This window comes from Piliocolobus tephrosceles, chromosome 4 (genome assembly GCF_002776525.5).
Source record: "Piliocolobus tephrosceles isolate RC106 chromosome 4, ASM277652v3, whole genome shotgun sequence".
In the NCBI taxonomy this organism is placed as follows: Eukaryota; Metazoa; Chordata; class Mammalia; order Primates; family Cercopithecidae; genus Piliocolobus; species Piliocolobus tephrosceles.
The window spans coordinates 14,673,150-14,698,489 of NC_045437.1; positions in this window are offsets into that span (position 1 = coordinate 14,673,150).

Below are 25,340 nucleotides of genomic sequence, written 5' to 3' on the forward strand. Positions count from 1 at the left end.
AGCCTCACAATCATGGTAGAAGGCAAGGAGGAGCAAGTCACATCTTACATGGATGGCAGCAGGTAAAGAGAGAACTTGTGCAGGGAAACTCCCATTTTCAGATCTCTTGAGACTGATTCACTATCATGAAAACAGGACAGGGTTCCTCTCATGACACATGGGAATTGTGGGAGTTACAATTCAAGATGAGACTTGGGTGGGGACACAGCTAAACCATATCAGGTGGCATGTCACTGTGGCTTTAATTTCTGTTTCCCTAATGATCAGCGATGTTAAGCGTCTTTTCATGTGTTTATTGGCCATTTAAATATCTTATCTGAAGAAATTTCTATTCAAATTATTTGCCCATTTTTGTATTTGTGTGTGTGTGTGTGTGTGTGTGTGTGTGTTGTAGGAGTTACCTATATGTTCTACATATTAACTCCTTATCAGATACGTAATTTGCAAATATTTTCTTTCATTCTCTGGGTTGCATTTACACTCTGTTGATTATTTTCTTTGATGCACAAAAGTTTTTCCATTTTATGTACTGAATTTTGTCTACTTTTGCCTTTGTTGTCCATGCTTTTGGTGTCATGTCCAAGAAATCATTGCTAAATCCAGTGTCACAAAGTTTTACCCCTAAATTTTTTTTAAAGAGCTTTATAGTTTAAGCTCTTACTGTGTCTTTAATATATTTTGAGTAAATTTTTGTATATGGTGTAAAGTGAGGGTCCAACTTTATTCTTTTGTATGTAGATATTAAGTTTTCCCAGCACCATGTATTGGAAAGACTGTCCTTTCACTATTGAATAGTCTTGGCACCCTTTTCAAAATCAATTAACCATATATGCAAGGGTTTATTTCTGGCTTCTATATTCTCCATTGACCTATATGTCTGTCTTTATGCCAGAACTACACTGTTTTGATTACTGTAGTTTTGTAATAGGCTTTAAAATCAGGAAGTCTGACACCTCCAGCCTGTTCTTTTTCAAGACTGTTTTGGCTTAACACTATTTTAAGCAAATTTATGTTACATTTATAAAGTTTATATCGTGGAACTTTTTTCTGCCCTATTTACCAGACAAAGTTTCCCACTGAAATGATTGTTTTTTATGAAATAAAAAACCACAAATCTATTACCTATTTTAGGTACATTGATTCTTTGAAATTATTTGCCTATCCTCGTGGCTGATTGGAAAACTTCATTAGGAGTCGTGGAACCTGACTTCCAGGCCTAGGTCTGCCACCAGTGAGCGATTGTGTCATCAGATAAGTCACATAACTTGATAATTTTCTTAGTTTTCCCCTTCATGAAGTGTAAAAGTTTGACAAGATTATTCTTAGGGTCTCTTTTGGCTCTCAATGTCTTAAGTCTTGATAAGGCAGATTAGCATTCAGATGTTTGCCAAATAATTATTTCTTTTGATGTAATATAAATGTTTTTGTTCTTGTTAAACCTTTCTACTTTTTCATCATGACACATGTGCAAATATCTCCACATACCTACATATGTATATATGTATGTGTGTAAATATATATGTGTGTACATATATGATCTATTGATGTCCTTCCTGTAAAGAGCATAACTGAGCATCTCAGATATGGAACCAACCAGACTTCCTAAATGCAAAGAACAAACAACTTTTTTTTTTCCTCATTGCTCCTCATTAAACTTAATCTATGGAATAGTGTTTTTCCAACCCTGGGTAAAGTCTTTAGCATCTCAGCAGATTTGAACTTTGCTGGAAAATTAAAAGTCCACCCAGTTGAAAAATCATGGGACACCTTATGCCACACTTGCACAGCTGTTTCACGGTTAATTTGGGGCTTCTCTTCTACTCTGGCTCCAACCAGCCTCCAAATCAGATTCATGTAGTGGGTATAGTGGGCAGAAATGCTGTCCTCATCATGGGCTGTTTCTCCCTCTATGAGATAAACTGTTCCACCCTATTCCTTGCCTACTAGCTGCTGTTTGGAGCCCTGAGAGAAGAAAGACTAGACGGAAAGGTAAGGAAGCAGTTGTTTTCCTGGTAAAGTTGTAATCTGGTCATGTTTCCATCCGGTGTGGTATCTTTAAAATGTCAGCTTTTTTCTCTTGTTGCATGCATCCTTGTCCCTGCAAACTCTGGAAGTTCAGGTCATTCCCTGCATAGTCCCACCTTTCTCTTTTCACGTTTAGACAGGTGGGAATCAGGAAGTCATCCTGTTGTCTTCTAAATTCTAAGGTATACAGTCAGCCTTTCCATGGAGTTCTCTTAAAACCTTCTTCAACTGGCTTCCAGGAAAGGGAAAACAGCAAATCAGAGCACTGTCTGCAGAGAAGGTCCTTATGACTGGACTTTTCAAAAACCCAAGGAATTCTGTCTTCTGTTATACAAGCTAGAGGGAAATAAAAGGGCCACACCTGCAAAGCTGTTTCAGTTTCTTGACTAGGACTCATGGCTGCTCTAGACTCTTGCTATTCAAAGTGTAGTCTTTGGACCAAGGGCAACGGCTTTACCTGGGAGCTTGTTAAATATACAAACATTGCATTGTACAAAATCCCCAGGTGATTCTTGCACACTTTAAAATTTGAGAGGCACTGATCAAGAACTCGGAATGGATAGTGCCTTAAAATGTGCATAGGAGTCTCTGCTGAGGCCAGGAAAAGTCACATTCAGCACCCTGTTACATACACATACACCATAAGGTTATAAACAATAAAATATTGAGACAGTACATGGATAGAAAGGAATGAAAAGAGAAGATGAGGTGACAAATTTTTAACACTAATTAGGTCAGATGGAATAAGTTTTAGGGTTAGCAAGCGTTTCATCTGATGTCATCACATTGGTACTTGTAGAAATCTTATTTTCCATTGATTTTGAGTTTATTTTTCACTTTGAGTCTAGGTTGCATGTCCCCCCCACCCCATCTTTTGTTAATTGCTTTTCCTGCCATGTCTTAGTCGTTGCCCTCCTAACCCCCCTGTGCTAAGTCAGCAGTTTGGGTTCTTTATTTGTTTAGTTCATGTGATTCAGAGATTTCTTTTTGTAAACTTGGTAAACTTTCCCATATTTCCAGTTATATTGTTAGTGGGTTTGGAACATTTTTTCCATTTATAGAACCCTTATTGAAGTTGTTGAGTCTTGGAACTGTTAACTATTCAGTTATTTGTCATAAAAATATGGTTGGTGTGTGTGTGTGTGTGTGTGTGTTTAATGGGAGTCAGTTACAATAATTACAAAGAAATTGAGGCTAAATAAAACTGCAATTTGTTGTTTTGTCAGTAGGCCAGTATGCTCTACTTATACATTAAAAACATATACATTTCAACATTTTTGTTTCCTTTAATTGTAAATGACTTATCTGAAAAGCTTTGGGCTGGACTTAATTTCTGCACGCCAACTGTTAACACTGGTTTTTAGACCATTCTGTTTGGCTCAGGCACATAGAACACAGTTAATTTCCCCATCACTCTTCTGAATGCAACTATTTATATTACAATTTGTCAAGTTAAATGTATTTTGATATATTAACTTCTTCGTCTTCTTCTGGCAAATGAAACTTTTATCTTCAATTGGAGTTTTTAATAGTTGAAGACATTTAAGATAAACAAACCTCAAGGACTTTTTCTTCCATTCTTACATTTCTTTGTTCGACACCCACTTACCCAACTCGTGTCTCTACCATTTAAGTATCATAATGTTCACTTGTTTCCCTCACTCTCTCTTATTGCAGGGCTAGCCAGAAGCAACATTATGCAGCTGGTCTTTGGTAATGCAGCTTTTTTTTAAAGCTTTAAATTTTGGAATAATTTTATATCTACAGAACAGTGGCAGAACTTTCTCATGTACCATTCACCCAGTTTTTCCTATTCACATATGACATAATTGTGGTCTAGTGATCACATCTAGGAAATTGACATTGGTCTATTTACTTGCCATGATTTGAATATTTATCTCCTCTAAAACTCATGCTGACACTTAATCCTCAATGTGGTAGTATTGAGAGGTGGGGCCTTGAAGAAGTGATTGAGTCATGAGGACTCTGCCCTCATGAATGGATTAATCCATGTATGAATGAATGAATTAGTGGGCTTATGGGTTATTACCAGCATGGGTCTGGTAGTTTTGCAAAAAGAGGAAGAGAGAGCTGAGCTAACATGCACATCCCCCTCACCATGTCATATCTTGTGACACCTTGGGACTCTGCAGAGAGTCCCCACCAGTAAGAAGGCCTACACCAGATATGGCCTCTCTGCCTTAGACTTCTCAGCCTCTGTAGTAAGAAATAAATCCTTTTCCCTTACAAGTAATGCAGTTTAAGGTATTCTGTAATAAGCAACAGAAAACGGACTAAGATAAACGGACTGGTGAATTCTCTTCCAGGATACCATCCCAGATACCTCATTGCATTTAGTTCTCATCCCTCCTTAGCCTCCTCTGACCTGTGGTAGTTTCTGGGTTTTTCCTTGTTCTTCATGACCTTGTGAGTTCAGGGATTTTGTAGAATGTCCCTCAACTTGGGAGCGTCTGATGCCTTTCTCATGTTTGGATGGGGGTTATACATTTTTGAGAATAATACTACAGAGGTGAAGTGCCCTTGTCATTGTGTGCAAATGGCAGTGACTGACATTGGCTTGAGTTATAATTGGTGAAGCTGACCTTTACCACATGCCTAAGGTTGTATCCGGCAGGCAGCCTTTCATTTATAATCTTTGGTACTACAACCCACTTTCTATACCATGTTCCCTTCTGCTTACCCAGAATGGATAATAATTCCCTTCTTCCCTTAAGATAAATCTCTCAGAATTGTTTTTTGTATTTTGTACTTATTTATTTATTTTCTAACTTTTATTTTGGGTTCAAGTGTACATGTGTGGGTTTGTTACATATGTAAATTGCATGTCATGGGAGTTTGGTGTACAGATTATTTCATCTCCCAGGTAATAAGCATAGTACCTGATAGGTAACTTCTTAATCTTTCCTCTCCTTCTACCCTCCACCATCAAGTAGGCTCTGATGTCTATTGTTCCCTTCTTTACATCTGTGGCATTCAATGTTTAGCTCCCACTTATAAGCAAGAACATGCAGAATTTGGTTTTCTCTTCCTGCATTAGGGTGATGGCCTCCAGCTCCATCTATGTGGCTGCAAAGGATATAATCTTGTTTCTTCTATGGCTATGTAGTATTCCATGGTATACATGTACGATATTTTCTTTTCTTTTTTTTTTTTTTTTTGAGATGGAGTCTTGCTCTGTTGCCCAGGCTGGAGTGCAGTGGCATGATCTCGGCTCACTGCCACCTTCGCCTCCTGGGTTTCACTATTCTCCTGCCTCAGCCTCCTGAGTAGCTGGGACTACAGGTGCCCGCCACCACACCCGGCTAATTTTTTATATTTTTAGTAGAGACAGGGTTTCACTATGTTAGCCAGGATGGTCTCCATCTCCTGACCTTATGATCCACCTGCCTTGGCCTCCCAGAATGGTGGGATTACAGGTGTAAGCCACCGCACCTGGCATATATGTACCATATTTTCTTTATTCAGTCTTCTGTTGATGGGCATCTAGGTTGGTTCCATGTCTTTGCTATTGTGAATAGTGCTGTGATGAGCATACATGTGCATGTGTCTTTATGGTAGAATAATTTATGTTTCTTTGGGTATTTACCCCAAAATGGGGCTGCTGGGTTGAATGGTAATTCTATTTTGAGTTGTTTGAGAAATTGCCACATTGCTTTCCACAATGGCTGAACTAATTTATGTTTTGCTCATCAGTGTATAAACCTTCTCTTTTCTTGACAACCTTGCCAGCATCTGTTATTTTTCGACTTCTTAATAATGGTCATTCTGACTGGTGTGAGATGCTATCTCATTGTGGTTTTAATTTGAATTTCTCTAATGATTAGTGATGTTGAGCATTTTTTCATATGCTTGTTGACTGAATGTATGTCTTCTTTTTGAAAGGTGTCTGTTCATGTCCTTTGCTCATTTTTTAATCAGACTGTTGATTTGTTTCTTGTAAATTTGTTTTAAGTTCCTTATAGGTTCTGGATGTTAGATCTTGGTCAGAAGCATAGTTGGCAAATATTTTCTCCCAGTCTTTAGGTTGTCTGTTTACTTTGTTGACAGTTCCTTTTGCTCTGCAGAAGCTCTTTGATTAATTAGGTACCACTTATCAATATTTGTTTTTGTTGCAATTGCTTTTGGTATCTTCATCATGAAATCTTTGCCAGGGCCTATGTCCAGAATGATATTTCCTAAGTTACATTCTAGGCTTTTTTTGTTTTTAATAGTTTTGGGTTTTACATTTAACTCCTTAGTCCATCTTTAGTTGATTTTTGTATATGGTGTAATAAAGGAGTCTAGTTTCAATCTTCTGCATATGGTTATCCAGTTATCTAATCATCATTTATTTAATAGGGGGTCCTTTCCCTATTGCTTATTTTAGTCAACATTGTTGAAGATCAGATAGTTCTAGGTGTGTGGCATTATTTCTGGGCTTTATTTTCTGTTCCATTGGTCTATGTGTCTGTTTTTGTGCCAGTACCATGCTGTTTTGGTTATTGTTGCCTTGCAATATATCTCAAAGTTGGGTAATGTGATGCTTCCAGCTTTGTTCTTTTTGCTTAGGACTGCCTTTGCTATTTAGGCTCTCTTTTGATTCCATATGAATTTTAAAATAGTATTTTTCTAATTTTGTGAAGAATGTTATTGGTAATTTGATAGGTAGTTTGAATATGTACACTGCTTTGGGAAGTATGGCCGTTTTAACAATATTGATTCTTCCTATCCATGAGCGTGGAATGTTTTTACATTTGTTTGTGTCATCTCTGATTGTTTTTGAACAGTGTTGTAGAGATCTTTCACCTGCCTGGTAAGCTGTATTCCTAGGCATCTTCTTCTTTTTGTGGCTATTATGAATGGGATTGCATTCTTGATTTGGCTCTCAGCTTGGATATTATTGGTGTATAGAAATACCACTGATTCTTGTACATTGATTTTGTATCCCAAAACTTTGGTGAACCTGCTTATCAGATGTAGGAGCCTTTGAGAAACTATGGGGTATTCTAGGTATAGAATAGTATCATCTGCACATAGAGATAGTTTGACTTCCTCTCTTCCTATTTGGGTGCCTTTTATTTCTTCCTCTTGCCTGATTGCTCTGGCCAGCATTTTCAGTACTGTGTTCAATAAGAGTAGTGACAGTGGGCATCCTTGTCTTGTTCCAGCTCTCAAGGGAAATTCTCCCAGCTTTTGCCCATTCAGTATGATGTTGGCTGTGAATTTGTCACAGATGGTTTTGAGGTATGTTCCATCAGTGCCTAGTTTGTTGAGAGTTTCTAATATGAAGGGATGTTGAATTTTATTAAGTGTTTTCTTCATCTATTGAGATAATCATGTGGTTTTTGTTTTTAGTTCTGTTTATGTGACAAATCAGATCTATTGATTTGTGTATACTGAATCAATTTTGTATTCCGAGGATAAAGTCTACTTAATTGTGTTGGATTAGCTTTTTGATGTGCTGCTGAATTCAGTTTGCTAGCATTTTGTTGTGGATTTGTGCATCTATGTTCATCAAAGATATTGGATGGAAGTTTTCTTTTTTTGCTGTATCTCTGCCAGGTTTTGGTATTAGGATGATGCTGGCCTCATAGAATAATTTACATAGGAGCCCTTCCTCTTCAATTTTTGAGAATAGTTTCAGTAGAAATGGTACCAGCTCTTCTTTACATTTAGTAGAATTCAGCTATGAATTCTTCTGGTCATGGCTTTTTTTTCTGGTTGGTAGAATTTTTATTATTGACTAAATTTCAGAACTTGTTATTGGTCTGTTCAGGGATTCAATTTCTTTCTGGTTCAATCTTGAGAGGTTGTATGTGCCTAGGAATTTATGCATTTCTTCTAACTTGTGTACGTAGAGGTGTTCATAGTAGTCTCTAAGGGTTTTTTTGTATTTCTGTAGGGTCAGTGGTAATGTCCCTTTTGTCATTTCTGATTGTGTTTATTTGGATCTTCTCTCTTTTTCTTTTCTATATTTTTAGTCTAGCTAGCAGTCTATGTGTCTTATTTATCCTTTCGAGGAACCCACTCCTGGAACTGTGGATTTGTATTTTTTTTTTTTTATTGTATCTCATTTCCCTTTAGTCCAATTCTGATTTTGGTTATTTTAAATTTTCTGCTACATTTGGGGTTAGTTTGCTCTTGTTTCTCTAGCTCCTCTAAGTGTGATGTTAGGTTGTTAATTTGAAATCTTTCTAAATTTTTGATGTGAATGTTAGTGCTATAAACTTCCCTCTTAACACTGCCTTAGCTATGTCCCAGATATTCTGGTGTGTTGTATCCTTATTTTCATTAGTTTCAGGAATTTCTTAATTTCTGCCTTAATTTCATTGCTTATCCAAAAGTCATTTAGGAGCAAGTTTTAAAATTTCCATGTAATTGTATGGTTTTGAGTGATCTTCTTAGTATTGGTTTCTATTTTTATTGCCTGTGATCTCAGAATGTTTGGTATGATTTCAGGTTTTTAAAATTTGCTGAGAATTGTTTTATGGCTGATTGTATGGTTGATTTTAGAGTATGTGCCATGTCCATATGAGAAGAATATACATTCTATTTCTTTTAGGTGGAGAGTTCTGTAGATGTCTATTAGGCCCATTAGGTCAAGGGTCAAGTTCAGGTCCAAAAATATTTGTTTTCTGCCTTGATGATCTGTCTTATAATGTCATTGGGGTATTGAATTCTCCCATATTATTGTGTGGGTATCTCAGTCTCTTCATAGGTCTCTAAGAACTTCCTTTATGCATCTGGGTGCTCCTGTTTTGGATGCATATATATTTAGGATAGTTAGATTCTCTTATTGAATCAAACTGTTTACCATTATGTAATGCCCTTGTCTTTTTTGATCATTATTGGCTTAAATTTTGTTTTGTGTGAAATTAGAATAGCAACCTCTTCTTTTTTCTGTTTTCCATTTTCTTGATAGATTTTCCTCCATAGCTTTACTTTGACCCTATGGCTGTCATTGCATGTGAGATGGGTCTCTTGAAGACAGCATACAGTTGTGTCTTCCTTGTGCTTCTACATCCAACTTGCCACCCTGTGCCTTTTAGTTGGGGCATTTAGCCCATTTACATTCAGGTTAATATTGATATGTGTGGATTTAATTCTGTCCTCATATTGTAAGTTGATTATTATGCAGACTTGATTGTGTTTTTGCTTTATAGTGTCAGCGATCTACATGCTTAAGTGTGTTTTTGTGGTCCCCAATAATGGTCTTTCTTTTCCATATTTAGCACTCTTTTAAAGACCTCTCATAAGGCAAGTCTGGTGGTAATGAATTCCCTTAGCATTTACTTGTCTGAAAAGGATCTCGCTTCTCCTTTGCTTATGAAGCTTAGTTTTTCTGGATATGAAACTCTTTGTTGGAATTTATTTTCTTTCAGAAAGCTGAATATAGGCCCCCAATCTCTTCTGGCTTATAGGATTTCTACTGAAGGGTTCAATGTTAGCTCAATGGGGTTCCATTTGTAGGGGACCTGTCCCTTTTCTCTGGCTGCTTTTAACATTTTTTTCTTTCACTTTTACCTTGGAGAGTCTAATGACTATGTTTCTTGGGAATGGTCATCTTGTGTAGTATCTTGCCGGGGTTCTCTGCATTTCATGGATTTGAATGTTAGCTTCTATAGTGGGGTCAAAAAAAATTTCATGAATGATATTCTCAAATATGTTTTCCAAGTTGCTTGCTTTTTCTCTTTCTTTCGGGGATGCCAATGAGTCATAGATTTAGCCTCTTTACATAATCCCATATTTCTTGGAGATTTTATTCTTTCATCTTATTATTTTTTCTTAGTTTTGTTTGTGGTATTTTAGAGAACTAGTCTTTGAGCTCTGTGAGTCCTCCTTTAGCTTGGTTAATTTTGCTGTTAATACTTGCAGTTGACATTTGAAATTCTTGAAGTGAATTTCTTAGCTCTATGAGATCAGTTTGGCTCTTTCTTTAAATAGCCATTTTGTCTTTTATCTCCTATGTAACTTTATTTTATTCCTTGGATTCCTTAGATTCCTTGGATTGGGTTTCAACTTTCTACCAGATGTCAACGATCTTCATTCCTATCCATATTCTGAATTATATTTTGGTCATTTCAGCCATTTCAGCTTGGTTAAGAACCATTGCTAGGAAACTATTGTGATCATTTGGATGTAAAAGGACTCTCTGGTTCTTTGAGTTGCCAGAGTCCTTGTGTTAGTTCTTTCTCATCTGTGTGGGATGATGTTCCTTCAATCTTTGAAGTTGCTGTCCTGTGGATCGATTTTTGTTTTCTTTTATCTTCTTTGATGTCTTTGGCAGTTTGATTGTGGTATAAAGTGGGTTCAGTTGACTGGGTTTGTTTCTGGAAGATTTTAGGTGGCTGAGAGGCTCAGCTCAGTGCTCCTTGTCTGCATGTTCTTACTCTGGGAGGCTGTTACTGGGTCTCTAGCTTTGTTCTGTGGCCCCTCAAAGTTAAGAACCTGCTGTGCCAGAGAGACCAAGGTGTTCCCAGTCCACTGGTCACCACGCTTTGAAGGGTGGTGTTGGCCAAAGCACTTCACTGGGGTGTTGGCTGCATGATCCATGCTTACTTACACATGCCAGTAGCCATGGCAGTATGGTGGGGTGCGTGTGTGTTAGCTGGCAGAAGCAGGGCTGCAGCATTCCTGCATGTGCTTCCACCTGCAGTGGGGTACAAGGGGGGTTGCCTGCATGTGTTTGTACTGTCAGCAGTGGCGGTGCAGGGGTGGGTGGGGTTGCCAGTGTCTGTGTGTTTGCACCAGCAGTGGTCTTGGCATGGGGGTGTGGAGCCACTGGTATTTATTGGTGCATTCACAACAATTGTGGTGTCAGCATGGGTGGGGCGAGATTGCTGGCGTTTGTGTGCACATTTGCTCCAGCAATGGTGGTGTGGTTGAGTGCTCACATGTTAGCTGGAGGTGGGGGTGGTGGGTTGCGCTCATATCAGCAGCAGCAGCAGGGTCTGCACACACATGCACTGGGAGGAGAGGGAGTATGAGGCCCACAGATGTGCACAGACCAGCAAAGATGTTGGGGATAGAGGAAAGGTTGTGGGCAAGTGAACACCAGAAAAGTGGCACAGGGGAAGCTGTGATGACAAGAGACTACTAGTGGGCTGGTGTGCATCAGCAGGGTCGCTCTACTGGAGCTCTCTGATAGTCAGGCAAGGTCTACCTACAAAGGAGCTATGATGAGGAAGCACCCTGGTTGAGCATCTAAGGTTGCACTGCCATCAGGTGTGGCCAGGCTGGGGCCCCAGCAGAGGCCAACAGGCAGGAGAGCACTCAGGGTGGACTTGCCCCTCCTCACAGACAAGACCGCCCTCCTCTGTCCAGGTCTGACAGTTCCCCTATGGCCAAAGTCACCTAGAGGACCATGACGAGCCTTGGGGGATTGGTGTCCCTGGCCAGCTCCACTGCAGCTGCTCCCACACCAAACTCTGCAGGCTCCGCACAGGCTGGAGTCCTGCTCCTACCCCCTCTCTAAGCAACTCTCCCTGCCAGCTCAAGTGTCCGTGGGGGGTCATAGGGTTTTCTGCTGCCTGGAGTCTGGAGGTCCATGGTGGGAGTGGGCTGCTCCTTACTTATTCAACCCACCCCTTCCCCAGGAGTCGCTGGGGGCTAGGAATGAGTCCCGGTGCTCAGTAAACCTGTGCAGGGCATCCAGCTTTTTTCCCCTTCAGCCCAGCTTGTGTCCTCACTCCATCCACTCTGAATGCCTTTCCTCTGAAGTCTGCTTAAAGTGTGCCAGTCTTCCTGACATCCCCGTCTCCCAGTCGCAGATGTTCCTCCTGGCTGCATCTAGTTGGCCATTGTGGCTGAGACTCAACTGCATTTTTTAAAGGAATATGTGATAAGAACATTGAAACTTGATATTTCAAATCATATGGACCAATTCAAAAAATACTCACGCATTCCTATGAAAAGCTTCTTCACAATCAGAAAAATTTTTGAGAGAATTATATATAACCGATAAAACATTTAAATATTGTTTTCTCTCCAAGGTTATTTAGATTCCCAGCTTCATCTCTAATAATAAAACCATGGAAGTGAAGGCTTTGTCTCCTGTTAAAATTATTTCAGCCATCGAAAAATCTGACAGGCAGCTTGGCGAGAGTTTAATCTTTTCCTAGGCTATGAGGCAGGCTCCAGGGAGGAAGAAGAGTTGGGAGGACTGTGTAGTTTTTCTAGAACTTTTGACATCATTCTACTTTATCTGCTGCCTTCTCTTCCATGCAGTAAGTTCTGCCCTGGGCTCCCTATCCGATTTGTAATACCGTTAAAAAAAGTAGTAAACCATGGCAAGGGGCTAGGTCTAAGTGAGGTCAACTTATCATTTAAGAGAGGAACAGGCTGGGGTGTGTGGGTGCAAGATTGGGCTTCCCAGAAGCAAAAATGGGTAATGCAGAGTATTTGCCAATCATTTTGTTTTTGTTTTTGGTCTTGAGATAGTCCTTGTTGTTTTGACTAGGCAGTGTGTTGTACATTGCATGTGATGATTTTCTGAGATGGTTGCTTACTTTCTTTCTCTCTTCACTTCTTCTTTGTCCAATAGGCTTTATTTTCTAATCTTCTTTGTGTCATCATTTCTCCCTCCCTTCTATTTTGCATGCATCTGTAGCAGATAACTGGTGACCCATACTTATGCCTAAAGCCATTCCAGACTCACCTGCCAGCAAAACCTGCACACTGTGTTGGCTCTGTGCGTCTCTTTGCCTGAGGGTCGTCTCTGACAGGGGGAGTAAGCCAAAAGACAAAGTAGTTAATTCTTCATGGATGACCCTTATCCAATAAGGGATAGGAGTTGGTGGATAGCTGTCTTAGTTTCCTTCCCCCTCAGGTGAGACAATTCTGAGCCAGGATCTGCACCAGCACTGTCTAACAGAACTTTATGTAATAGTGGAAATGTTCCACCACCTGCCCTGTCCAAAATGGTAGCCACTAGCCACATGAAGCTACTGAGCACTTAAAATGTGGCTAGTGTGGATGAGGAACTGAAATTTAAATTTTAGTTAATTTAAATGGAAATTTAAATAGCCATATGTAGTGAGTGGCTGCTGGGTTAGACAGTGCGCACACATAGTCTCTCAGAAGGTCTCTGGCAGGATTGGTATCCCCCACTCATTACTCTGCCTCTCATTGGCTTTCCTGTTTCCAGCCTCACTCCCCCACCCCTCTGTACTTTCTGGAATTACTCCCCAAGTAAATGACAGGCTTAGAAATTCTTTTCTCAGAGACTGTTTGGGGGGATCCCAACCTAAAAGCATTTGTTCTGTCTTTTCTGGTCCTGCTCTGTCTCTCTCCTAGTGTCTCTGACCTTTTCTCTGTGCTTCTGCCTCTGCATTCCTGCCTCCCAGTGGGTCTAAATGTACTAGGGTGTCAATGTGGGACTTTTCCTGTGCACAATATAGACATCATTACAGTGCTGTGATGAGTGGAAACAGGCCTCAACTGTTTGCTTTCATTCTCAAAGGCCACCTTCTGACACTCTGGTGTGCACTACAGAGAAAATACAAACGAAAAATTTTTCTTTATTCCTTCCGATTCTTGTTTTATTACCACAGGAATACATAGAAATCAAATGACCTATGCCCTCGGGCTTTTGCTGGAGGTCACATTCATCTCTTAAAAGGAAATCAGACAAAATAAAATAGAAATGACTATTGCATATTCAAAGAAAGATCTTTTTCAAAAGACTAGAACAGTCTACTTGTTAAGAAAGATCTATTACCTTGCTCAAACTATTCATTTCTGAGTTTCCTACTTGCTTAGGATTGATGTTTGCCATAGAGAAGGATATTCCCCTCAAGGAGGAAGGGCACGGGGCACAGGCAAAGGCACAGATGCAGGAAATGTGGGCTTCAAAGAAATGTATTCTCCTCCCCCACACACACCTCTTGGAGCTCCTCACATCTCACTGTTCAGGTCCTCAGTGCTCTGCCTGTTCTCACATCTCGGTCTTTTGGTTGCTTGCATTAATTCAAACTGATTTACTAACATCAAGAGTTTCTAAGACAAAATCTGCTATGTCCGTCCTATGAGCAGGCAGAAAGATAGAACAATATGAGGTGACATCCAAATTACAACACAGGTGGACTAGCCAAGGAAAACACTTTGCTTTCAGGAAGCATCCTAACATTACTCTAGGATGCTAATGTCATAAGGAACATAAAGACAAGTTATTTTTGAATGTGTTTGGGGTTTTCTGCAATGGGTTTTACATTTTTTCTGTTATCTTTAATTCTTATTTACTCTAATTCCAGAATTGAAAACAAGAAAGCAAAGCTGCCATTATTTCTACATACATGATATGTTATGTAGAAAATCCTAAAGAATGTATAGACAAACTATAAGAACTCATAGGTAAATACAGTGTGGGTACAAAAAGCAATTATATTTCTATACATAAGCAACTGAAACTACAAAATCAAATTTAAAATATATTGTGCAATTTGTATGTTTATTGCGGCACTATTCACAATAGCAAAGACTTGGAATCAACCCAAGTGTCCATCAGTGACAGACTGGATTAAGAAAATGTGGCACATATACACCATGGAATACTATGCAGCCATAAAAAACGATGAGTTCGTGTCCTTTGTAGGGACATGGATGCCACTGGAAACCATCATTCTTAGCAAACTATCACCAAGAACAGAAAACCAAATGCCGCATGTTCTCACTCGTAGGTGGGAATTGAACAATGAGATCACATGGATGCAGGAAGGGGATCATCACACACCGGGTCCTATTGTTGGGAGGGGGGAGGGATAGCATTAGGAGACATAACCTGATGTAAATGACGAGTTAATGGGTGCAGCACACCAACATGGCGCATGTATACATATGTAACAAACCTGCACGTTGTGCACATGTACCCTAGAACTTAAAGTATTAAAAAAAAAGTCTTAAAAAATATATATATATTGTGCAATTTAAAACAGTGTCAAAAACAAGCACCTGGAGTAAATCTGACAAAATATGTGCAAGGTCTTGTCACTGAAAACTCCAAAACATTACTAAGAAAAATTAAAGAAAATGTTATATATGGAAAAGTGTGTCAATGTCATGACCCCAAAGACTCAATATTATTAAGACATCATTATCTTCAAATTGATTCTTAAATCCTCACAATCTTATTTTAAAGTCAAGCAGGATTGTTTTGTGGAAATTGACAGTCTGATTACAAAATTTATGCAAAGAATCAGGATCACATAACTCAATCTTAAAGAACAAAAGCAAAACAGGACTGAAGCTAAACTGTGATAATTAAGGCCACGGTATTCATACAAGAAAAGAAACATTGACCAATGGAAGAAAATAGAGTTCACAAGCAGACCCTGATGTATACGTTCATCTGACTTATGGCAAAGCTAACACTGCAGTGTAGCAAGGAAAGAGTGAGTCACTTGGATGTCCATGTGAAAAAGAAACATATCTGGACCCTGTCTCACACTACACAAAAAGTAAATTCTGAAAGAATTGTAGATCTAAGTGTGAAAGGTAAAATGATAGAATCCTTAAAGGAAAAACATATCAGAATATTTTCATGACCTTGGGAGAGGTGAAAAACGAAAATGTACCCACCATCAAAGAAAAATCTATAAATTGGACCATATTAAAATCAGAAACTTGTGTTTACAAAGATCATCATTGGAAAGTTTATTAGTTTGTTCTTGTATTGCTATAAAGAAATACCTGAGAATGGGTAATTAATAGGAAAAGTGGTTTAATTGGCTCATGGTTCTGCAAGCTGTACAGGAAGCATAGCAGCATCTGCATCTAGGGAGGCCTCAGGAAGCCTTTAGTTATGCAGGAAGGCAAAGAGGGAGCAGGAGAAGCGAGGGTGGGGGAGGCGCTACGGACTTTTAAACAACCAGAACTCACTCACTGTCAAGGTGACAGTATCAAAGGGAATGGTGTTAAACCATTTGTGAGGAACCGCCCCATGATCCAATCACCTACCACCAGGCTTCGCCTCCAACACTGTTACAATTGAACATGTGGTTTGGGTGGGACACAGATCGAAACCATATCAAAAAATAAATATTCAGCCCATGTGTAGGATGAGATATTTGCAGGACATATATCCAAAATGTTCTATATCCAGAATATATTTTAAAAAGCAACAAATAATAAAGAAACACAGAAAAAACAGTAGAAAAACGGGTAAGAGACTCAAACAGACACACCACAAAAGAGGATATCTGGATGGCCAATAAGCATATGCAAAGGTGCTCAGCCTCATTAGTCATTGAGGAAATGCAAAATAAAATCACAATGGGATGCTACAACACACTTACAGAAATAGTTAAAATGAGAAAAGAATAAAAATGCCAAGTGTTGGCTAATCTGTGGTGCCATCAGAATGCCATATGCAGCTGGTAGAATGTGCAGTGATAAAACACCTTGGTAAGCTGTTTGGCAGTATCTATTAAATCTACACATATGCATACGCTATGAGTAGTAATTCCACTCCTAGATAGATGCCCAACAAACGTGTATATATATATGTACAATATATACGTAGTCTTGGAGGGAAGGCACTTTTTCACATTTTCTTGAATAGTTTCAAAGATAATTCATTATGAGATTAATTTTGACTCCTTTGTGTGTGTGTGTGTGTGTGTGTGTGTACACACAAATATTTATGTGCATACTAATAGTGTTGCTATAAATATGTTTGAACATTCCCTGAAAAATATATATGTATTCTGGAACATTCCCTGATATACATATATACACATATATATTATTTATTATATAAAAATATTATATATTATTATATACATTACTTATTATATATAAATATTATATTATATATAAATATTTAATGTGTGTGTGTATGTGTATATATGTATATCAGGGAATGTTCAAGAATATTTATAGCAACACTATTCAAAATAGCCAGAAACTACCCAAATGCCCATCCACAGTAGAATGAATAAATTGTAGTATAGTCACACAATGGAGTACTTTGGAACAATGAGAATGAATGATCTACAACTATATTATGCAGTATGGATGAATTCACAAATGCGATCTTGACTAAAAGAAGCCAGACACAAAAAGTATGTATGATGTAATTTCATTTATATAAAGTACCAAATAGGTCAATTGTCAGCATAGGGTTACTTCAAGAGTATTGTAACTAGGAAGCAAAACAAGAACATTCTCTTCCTTGGGTGCTGGTTATATGGGTATGTTTCTTCCATGAAAATTCATTGAGCTTAATACTTTTGCTCTGTGTAGTATACATAATACTATGCTGAAAAGTGACAAAAAATCAGGCATTTGTGCTAGATATATCTTTTGATAGAAGGACAATTTTTTCACATTTTCTTGAATAGCTTAAAGATGATTCACTATGGGATTAATTTTGACTCCTTTGGTCTCCCCACTCTTCCTATCTTTTGACTATTTTTTATAACAGAGGGAGAGTGGGAAGAAGCAGGAACAAGAGACAAAGTCCATGTTACGTTTCAAAAAACTTAAGGAATTAGTAAAATATTCTAAATAAATGTGTTAATATTATGGAAATCTATAGTACTTTCTTTGTGTATGACCTCTGATTTGTTGCCTGGGAATATGGAAACTTTTTGTGTGGAACATTTAATGTTTATAGAATATTTCAGTTATCTGTGGGACCTCAGTGTTATTGCAGGGATAATAGATCAGATGATGCTAAAGCCTTTGTTGTTTTAACATATTAAAATGGGACCACACCCATTGTTGGAGTCCACCCCTCCATGTATATTTCAGTTAGGTTGTCTCTGAAATGTTAAGTGGAGAAATGTGTTTTCTTTAAATCCGTGGAGGGACCAAACCTTAACATTATCCAAAAGTTTATTTCTGTCAGAAATTTAAAGTTGACAAAAGAATCTATTTTATCCCTTTTGTTGAGATCAATGACACATTAATTTGATATTTTATTCTCTTGATGTCCATATCAAGGATATTTCATATAAAATTAAACAACACATTATATACATGGTTGAAATTCTTCATAAGAAAATATTTTTTCCCCTTGCTCCATCCTCTTTCCCCCACTTTTCTGTTCCTCTCTCCTTTTTTTCCCTTTGTCAATCTCACTTGACTGAAGGAAGAATAATAATCTCATTTTTCAACCTACCTAATGGGTTTATTTCTCATTAGAACACTTATTCTTTTCTTTGCTCATATCCCTTAAGAGTAGAAGATTAGGAGTGAGAATGACATTAGCAAGATGGTGGAATGCATAGTCCCAGCCCTCATGTCCCCACAGAAACACTGATTTAACGAAGATAGGCAGAGCAAAATACCTTTAGGAGAAGTTCAAAATGCCAGAGAAGAAGCTACAGTACCCCAGATAAGCACAAAACTGAGAAAAGCCAGGTGGAAATTAGTAAGAAGGGAAATTTTTACCTTCCCCAGGTCAGACCTTTCTCCAGGACAGCACAGCTCAGTTCCAAGAAAGCTTGCATCAGCCTGAGACTTCTCCCTCAGGGGAAAGAGAGAGTGGAGCAGGCACCGCATTCAGACATTGTCTGAAGGACCCGCTTCCCTCCTGCCTCACCCAGAGCACTGAGGGAACTGGTGTCATTTGAATGCCTGAGGAGAGTTAAGAACAAAGCAAAGAGTAAGGGCAGCTTCCTGCAGTCAACAGGGCTCTGCAAGATAGGGAGAAAACACACAACCCCAGACTTTCCCCCAGGAGGGAGGGAGGAGCAGGAGTGGAGTGTGCGTCCAACATCTTACACTTTCAGTGCACTTCCCTAGAGAAGAGGAGCAGGTGGCTTACTGCAGTCAGCACACCTCTGCAAGATTGAAAGAAGACACACAACCCTGAGACTTCTCCCTCTGGAGGGAGGGAGAGGAGTGGAGCCTGCACCTCCATAGAAAAGGTTTGAGAATATATTAAAAAAAAAAAAAAAAAAAAAAAAAAAAAACAAAAGATAACAACCACTGGAGACAATGTAGGGAAATTGGAAGCCTTATATGCTTTGGTGGGAATGTAAAATGATGCAGTAAAATGGAAAATGGAAAACAGTATGGTGACTCCTCGGAAACTTGAAAGTAGAGCTACCATATGATCCAGCAATCCAGCTTCTGGGTATATATCCAAAAGAATTGAAATCAGGACCTGGAAGACATATCTGCATTTCTATGTTCATCGGCTCAAAAGAGCCAATATGTGGAAACAACACAAAATGTCCATGGGCAGACGAATGGATGAAGAAAAGATGGTATACATACACAATGGAGTATTATTCCACCTTAAAAAAGAAGGAAATCCTAGTATTTGTCACAGCATGAATGAACCTGGAGGAGATTATGCTAAGCAAAATAAGATAGTAACAGAGGACAAGTAAAGAAGCAGAGATTAGAACGGTGGTTGCCAGGGGCTGAGGGGAGCAGGGAATGAGAAGCTGTTCAATGGGTGTAAAGTTTCGGTTATGCACAATGAATACGTTCTAGAGATCTGATGTACAGCAGAGTTCCTAAAGTGCAGTACTAATAATACTGCATTGTGTCCTTAAAAATTCAAGAGAGTAGATATAATGCTAAGTGTTCTTACCATAAAAAAAACCTAAAAAAGCAAAAGAACAAAGGGGTATGAAGAACCTTCTGGAAGTGATGGACACGTTTATTACCTTGATTGTGATGATAGATTCAGGGGTGTATGTTTCTGTCCAAACTCATCAAATTGTATTTATTAAATATGTATAGTTTTTGGTATATCAGTTGTACCTCAATAAAGTTGTTAAAAATAGAAAATTGGATAATTTTGTATTCCTCTAGCCCATATTTAGCACTGGATTTTCCTATAGCACCCCAGTATATTTAATCCAATCCAAGTTTAGCTACAGGATAATCTTTTTTCACTGCCGGTGCTTGGGTCATGTCAATTACTTGGGACCCTCCAAGCCTGCTCAGTATTCCTCTCTTCTGCCTTTGTTTATGTTGCTTATGCCTTCCTTGGCTAGTAATGGCTCCCAGCATCCCCTTTCCTTCCACTTGCCACACAGGTAGATTCTTTCTTCAGGGCCCAATTCACATGCTTGGAAGCTTTCTCCATTGTCTTCCCAGTTCTGCTCAGCACATTTCAGTGTGCATCATAAAGCATTTGCCCTTCAGCCTGTGTTTGGCTTTGTTGCCTGTTTGTCAGCTTCTCCCACTGTAAAATTGTGGTTTTATTTAGGTTGATAATTCTCTAGTATCTAGGATGGTGCCTTTCACGTAATAGATGCCTAAAATGTACTTATTGTTGCAATTTTTAAACTTATTTCAAAACACATACATTAATAAAATTTGTGTGTTAGTAATATTTTCACAACTCTACCCATTTGGAGAAATACTGTGATTGAAATGGCTTCTTATGTGTTTATTAAGGGGTTCTAAGCTAGAATATGTTGGAAGTAATGTGACTGGCTCACAAAGTGGTGTCTCTTTGACTCTGATATCTGTTTTGAATTAAGAAATTTCTGATACCAGAAGATACATATCACTCATTCAGGCAAATAAGAAAGAAATAGCCAACCAAAGTCACAGATTAAATAAATTACATTTCGTTACTACCCAATACATACAACTTCTGGGTATATTAATATTTGACAGCTAAGGAATATTAGTAATTTTCTTCAATAAAGATATTTATAATAAGTATATATTGTTTGTTCAAAGGGCACTAATTAAACACTTTAAACTAGTTTGTGATTATAAATAGGTGATATAATGAAATTATAAAATGTCTCCACCCAACTTTTGCTTATTATGTCAGTTTGTTTCCAAACCTGTTTTCATAGTTGAATTATAAGTAAATGTTATTCCAAATCATACATTCCAAATTAACAGCACAAGAATTAATGAGAATTTTGCCAGGAGCAGTTCAGAGTTTACACACACACAAACTGAAATCAAGTCACACATCATAACTCAAAATCAGTCACACTCACCTTTGAAAATGTTTCTATGAAAAAAGGAGTAAGTATGCAAGTCCATTGAATGACTATTGCCTCAAGTAAAAGAGCTATGTGGTTCTAAAATACTGTAGACAATGTTTATAAAAATACTATTTATTGGCCCAAGGTGTCATTATTTCTGCTTTGGATAGAGTAAATCAGAGAAATCAACTAATGAGTTTTGCACAGGTTGGATGAGCATAAACTTTCTTGAACTTTAGTTTTCTCGAAGCCTCAAAGTTTCATACTTTTAAATCTTGTTTACTTTTAACAAGACATGATTTCTTTGTTTCAGAGTAAACAGGCTATAAAAAGTCTCATAAGTCATCTTGGGATTTAGAAAGCTCTTACCAAACAAAAATCTTAATGGGTTCAGTATCCATGATTCAGAAACATATGGATTGAATTTCCCTTAAAATACACATGAGCTTGAAAGTTAAGGGTGAAAGTGGTTGGCCAATTGTACTTGGGGTTTTGTGGGAGCCAAGACTTTCGGAAAGGCACTTGAGACATCTCTGTATCCTGAGATTCAATCAGGTTTTCCAATTCGGAGTGAGCTCCTTGTTACCACAAGTGATGTGTGTATGTAGCATGAAGTGTTCCCATGGAGGTTGGACAAGCCTTTGTAAAGACCGATGGCATGTGGCATGCTGTATAATCAAGATAATTTGTTTTCTTTTTATAAAAACATTAACATATATCACTAATTGTCTTTTATCTCCAACATGAAAGAGCTTAACCTTTAATATTACGAGTATAGCAACATTATGACTTCATAATGTTGTAAGTCAATTTAATGTGGGTGATAAGTATCATGAGTGTAGACATGTGAGCTTCCATGCCATCTACAGTTTTCTCTCTTGAAGAGGGAGAGTATATAAAGTCTTCTGTTTACTCAGAGCCCAAGCACCACCTAGTTCTTTGATTAGGAGTTTATAATGACAGATTCCTCAATAGTATACATATAAGGTACTGAGACAAATTTTGATGAGTGGCTTATGGGATTGATTACATTTTTATGGCCATTCACCGTATATCTTTGAACTGATGGAAAGAGTTGTCTAGCATAGACAACTTTTTTTTTTCATAGCCATTGGAGGTTTTATGTTCTTTGGAATCTGGAGGGTGGTTTCTTCACTGCTAAGAAGGGAAAATGCTAATTACACTTCCTAGCTTTAAGATGAGATCATGTATTTAAATGAAACTTTTAATGTGGTGGTAATTTGCAGTTGTTTTGGCTCCATAAACTTTCCTTGCAAGATGACATTTGGTTTGGAGTGGGATCATTTAAAGATTGCATAAAAAAGGCCTCTTTGAACGTGATACGGCATGGTACACGTTTAATCTGATAGAATGCTAAGCAAACCAAGGAATCCCAGCTTTCCTGATCAGAAAAACAATGCGTGAGCTCTGTCTGGTGCTTCCTGGTTGGTCAGTGAATGAGGCCCAGAAACGTTTACTCTGTCCCAGAGAACTAGAACGGTTTATTCTTTCTTCCTCAATGTTGGCCTAAAAGGTAATCAGCTCAACGGCTTAAGAGTTAGAGAGTCTTTTCTCTATAAAACCTAAATGGAATGTTCTCAATGGAAGTCAAATTGTAATATAAAATACGTTCTCTTCAAGATAATTTCTGTATGTTTTGGGATAGGCTAGGTAAAATCATTTCTTTTTAAAGCCTCTTGATCAAATTCTTGTAGCTTTGAACACTTAAAAAAAAGGAAAAATCATTTTGAGAAGCTTAAGAGACAGAAGAGATGTTTTCACATAAAATGTTTCCAGATAATTTCTATAGATAACTATGTGAATCAGATTGTGCTGAGATAAAAAGCAAACCCCCTATTTCAGAGGCTTAAAACAGCCACACTGAACATGTCTTGGGGTTCTGCCCCCATATAGTATTATCTTACTCTGCAATCCTGGCTGGACTTGCAGGCCATCATAGCAGAAGGAAAGATGAAAATGATGAAGTATACACTGATTCTTCTGCTCAGAATTATTTTCTCTTCTTTTTCTTTTCTTTTCCTTTTTTTTAGGACAGGGTCTTCTCTGTTGTGCAGTCTGGAGTGCAGTGGAGTGATCACAGCTCACTGCATCCTCAAATTCCCAGCCTCAAACAATCCTCCCACCTCAGCCTCCAGAGTAGCTGGGAATACAGACATGTGCCACCATGCCTGGCTAATTAATTTTTTTTTGTAGAAATAGGGTCTCACTGTGTTGCCCAGGATGGTCTCAAACTCCTAGGTTCAAGCAGTCCTCCTGCATTGACTTCCCAAAGGGCTGAGATTACAGGCATCAGCCACTGCACCCGGTCCCTTCTGCTCAGAATTCTTGTCACAAGGCCACCTATTTCATGTGGAGTTGGTGCGGTTCTACATATGCCTAGAAGGGGAGAGCTGGGATAATGGTAAAATGTCCCAATGGCTATCACACAATTTCATATGCTTACAACTTATAAAAATCAATTTAATTTTCACTAAAAATTTTATTCATTTGTGTATCTCTCAAGAATGCATTACAGGTTGATTATCTGTTATCTGAAAAGCGTGGGACCGGAAGTATTTTGGATTTTGATTTTTTTAAGCTTTTTGATATTTTCATATACATAATGAGACATCTTGAAGATAGGCCCCAAGACTAAATATGAAATTCACTTACATTTCATATATACCTTATACACGTACCCTGATGATAATTTTATATGTTTTTGATAATTTTATACATGAAACAAAATTTGCGTGCAATGAACAATTAGAAAGCAAAGATGTCACTGTCTTATGTCTGTGCTTGAAAAGTTTCAGATTTTGGAGCATTTTGGATATGAAATTTATGTATTGGGGAAAAGTGAGTAATGTGGGGCTCGTTAAGACCGAGCATTGTCCCTCCATACCACAGGTAGGGAATCATGGCTTGCCACAAATAATAGACTAATTGACCAGAAGAAGCCATTTTATAAATGTAAAAGCTTTCACTTCATTTAGATACTTAGAAGTTTGGCTGAATGTGCTGATACTTTTTTTTTCAAAGAGGAAAAATAGTCTATGGGCAAGATTATAACATCCATCCTGAAATGTTTTGTTACACAGGTCAAAATAAAGGTAATAACATTTTTCTTTTTTTTTTTGTGAATGAAGAGAGTATTAGCCAGGTGTGGTGGCTCATATCTGTCATCCCGGAACTTTGGGAGATTGAGGCAAGCTTGGGCTCAGCAGTTTGAGACCAGACTAGGTAACACAGTGAGATCCCGTCTCAAAAAATTTTAATTAAAAAAAGAGAGTATTATTCTATAGCTACATAAACATCTAGGAATAAATTTAACCAAGGAGGTGAAAGACCTCTACAAGGAAAACTAAAAAAAACAGTGATGAAATAAGTTGAAGAGGATGCAAACAGAAAGACATCCTATGCTCAAGTATGCTCATGGATTGGTAGAATTAATGTGGTTCAAATTACCATACAATCCAAAGCAATCTACAGATTCAGTGCAATCTCTACCAAAATACCAATGCCATTCTTCACAGAAATTTGAAACAAATATTAACATTTGTATGAAACTACAAAAGACCACAAATAGCCAAAGCAATCTTGAACAAAAAGAACAAAGCTGGAGGTATCATACTACCTGACTTGAAAATATTCTACAAAGCTGTAGTAACCAAAATAACGTAGTACTGGCATCAAAACAAACACATAGACAAATGGGACAGAAAAACGAACCTTCAAATTAGTCCACTTATTTACAGCCAACTGATTTGGACAAAGTTTCCAAGAACATTCACTGGGGAAAGGACCGCCTTTTCAATAAGTGATGCTAGGAAAACTGGGTGTTCAAATGTGGAAGAATGAAACTAGACACCCACCTCTCCTTCTACACAAAATCCAATGCAAAATGGATTAACGACATAAATGTAAGATCCCCAAACTATAAAACTACTAGAAGAAAACCTAGGGGAAATGCTTCAGGACATTGGTCTAGGAAAAGATTTTCTGAGTAACACCTCAAAAGTCCAGGCAACTAAAGGAAAAATGAACAAATGGGATCATATCAAAGTGAAAAGCTTCTGTGCAGCAAAAATCAATTGACAGAGTAAAACTATAACTTATAGAATGGGAGAAAATAGTTGCCAACTATTCATCTGACAGGGAATTAATATTCAGAATATACAAGGAACTCAAAACATCTCAACAGTAAAAAACCAAACAATCCAGTTATAAAATAGACAAATTATCTGAATAGATATTTCTCAAAAGAAGTCATACAATGTCCAACAAACATATGAAAAAATGCCCAACATCGCTAATCATCAGGCAACTGCAAATGAAAACCATAATGAGGTATCGTTTCACCCCAGTTATGATGGCTATTATCAAAAGATAACAAAAAATAAC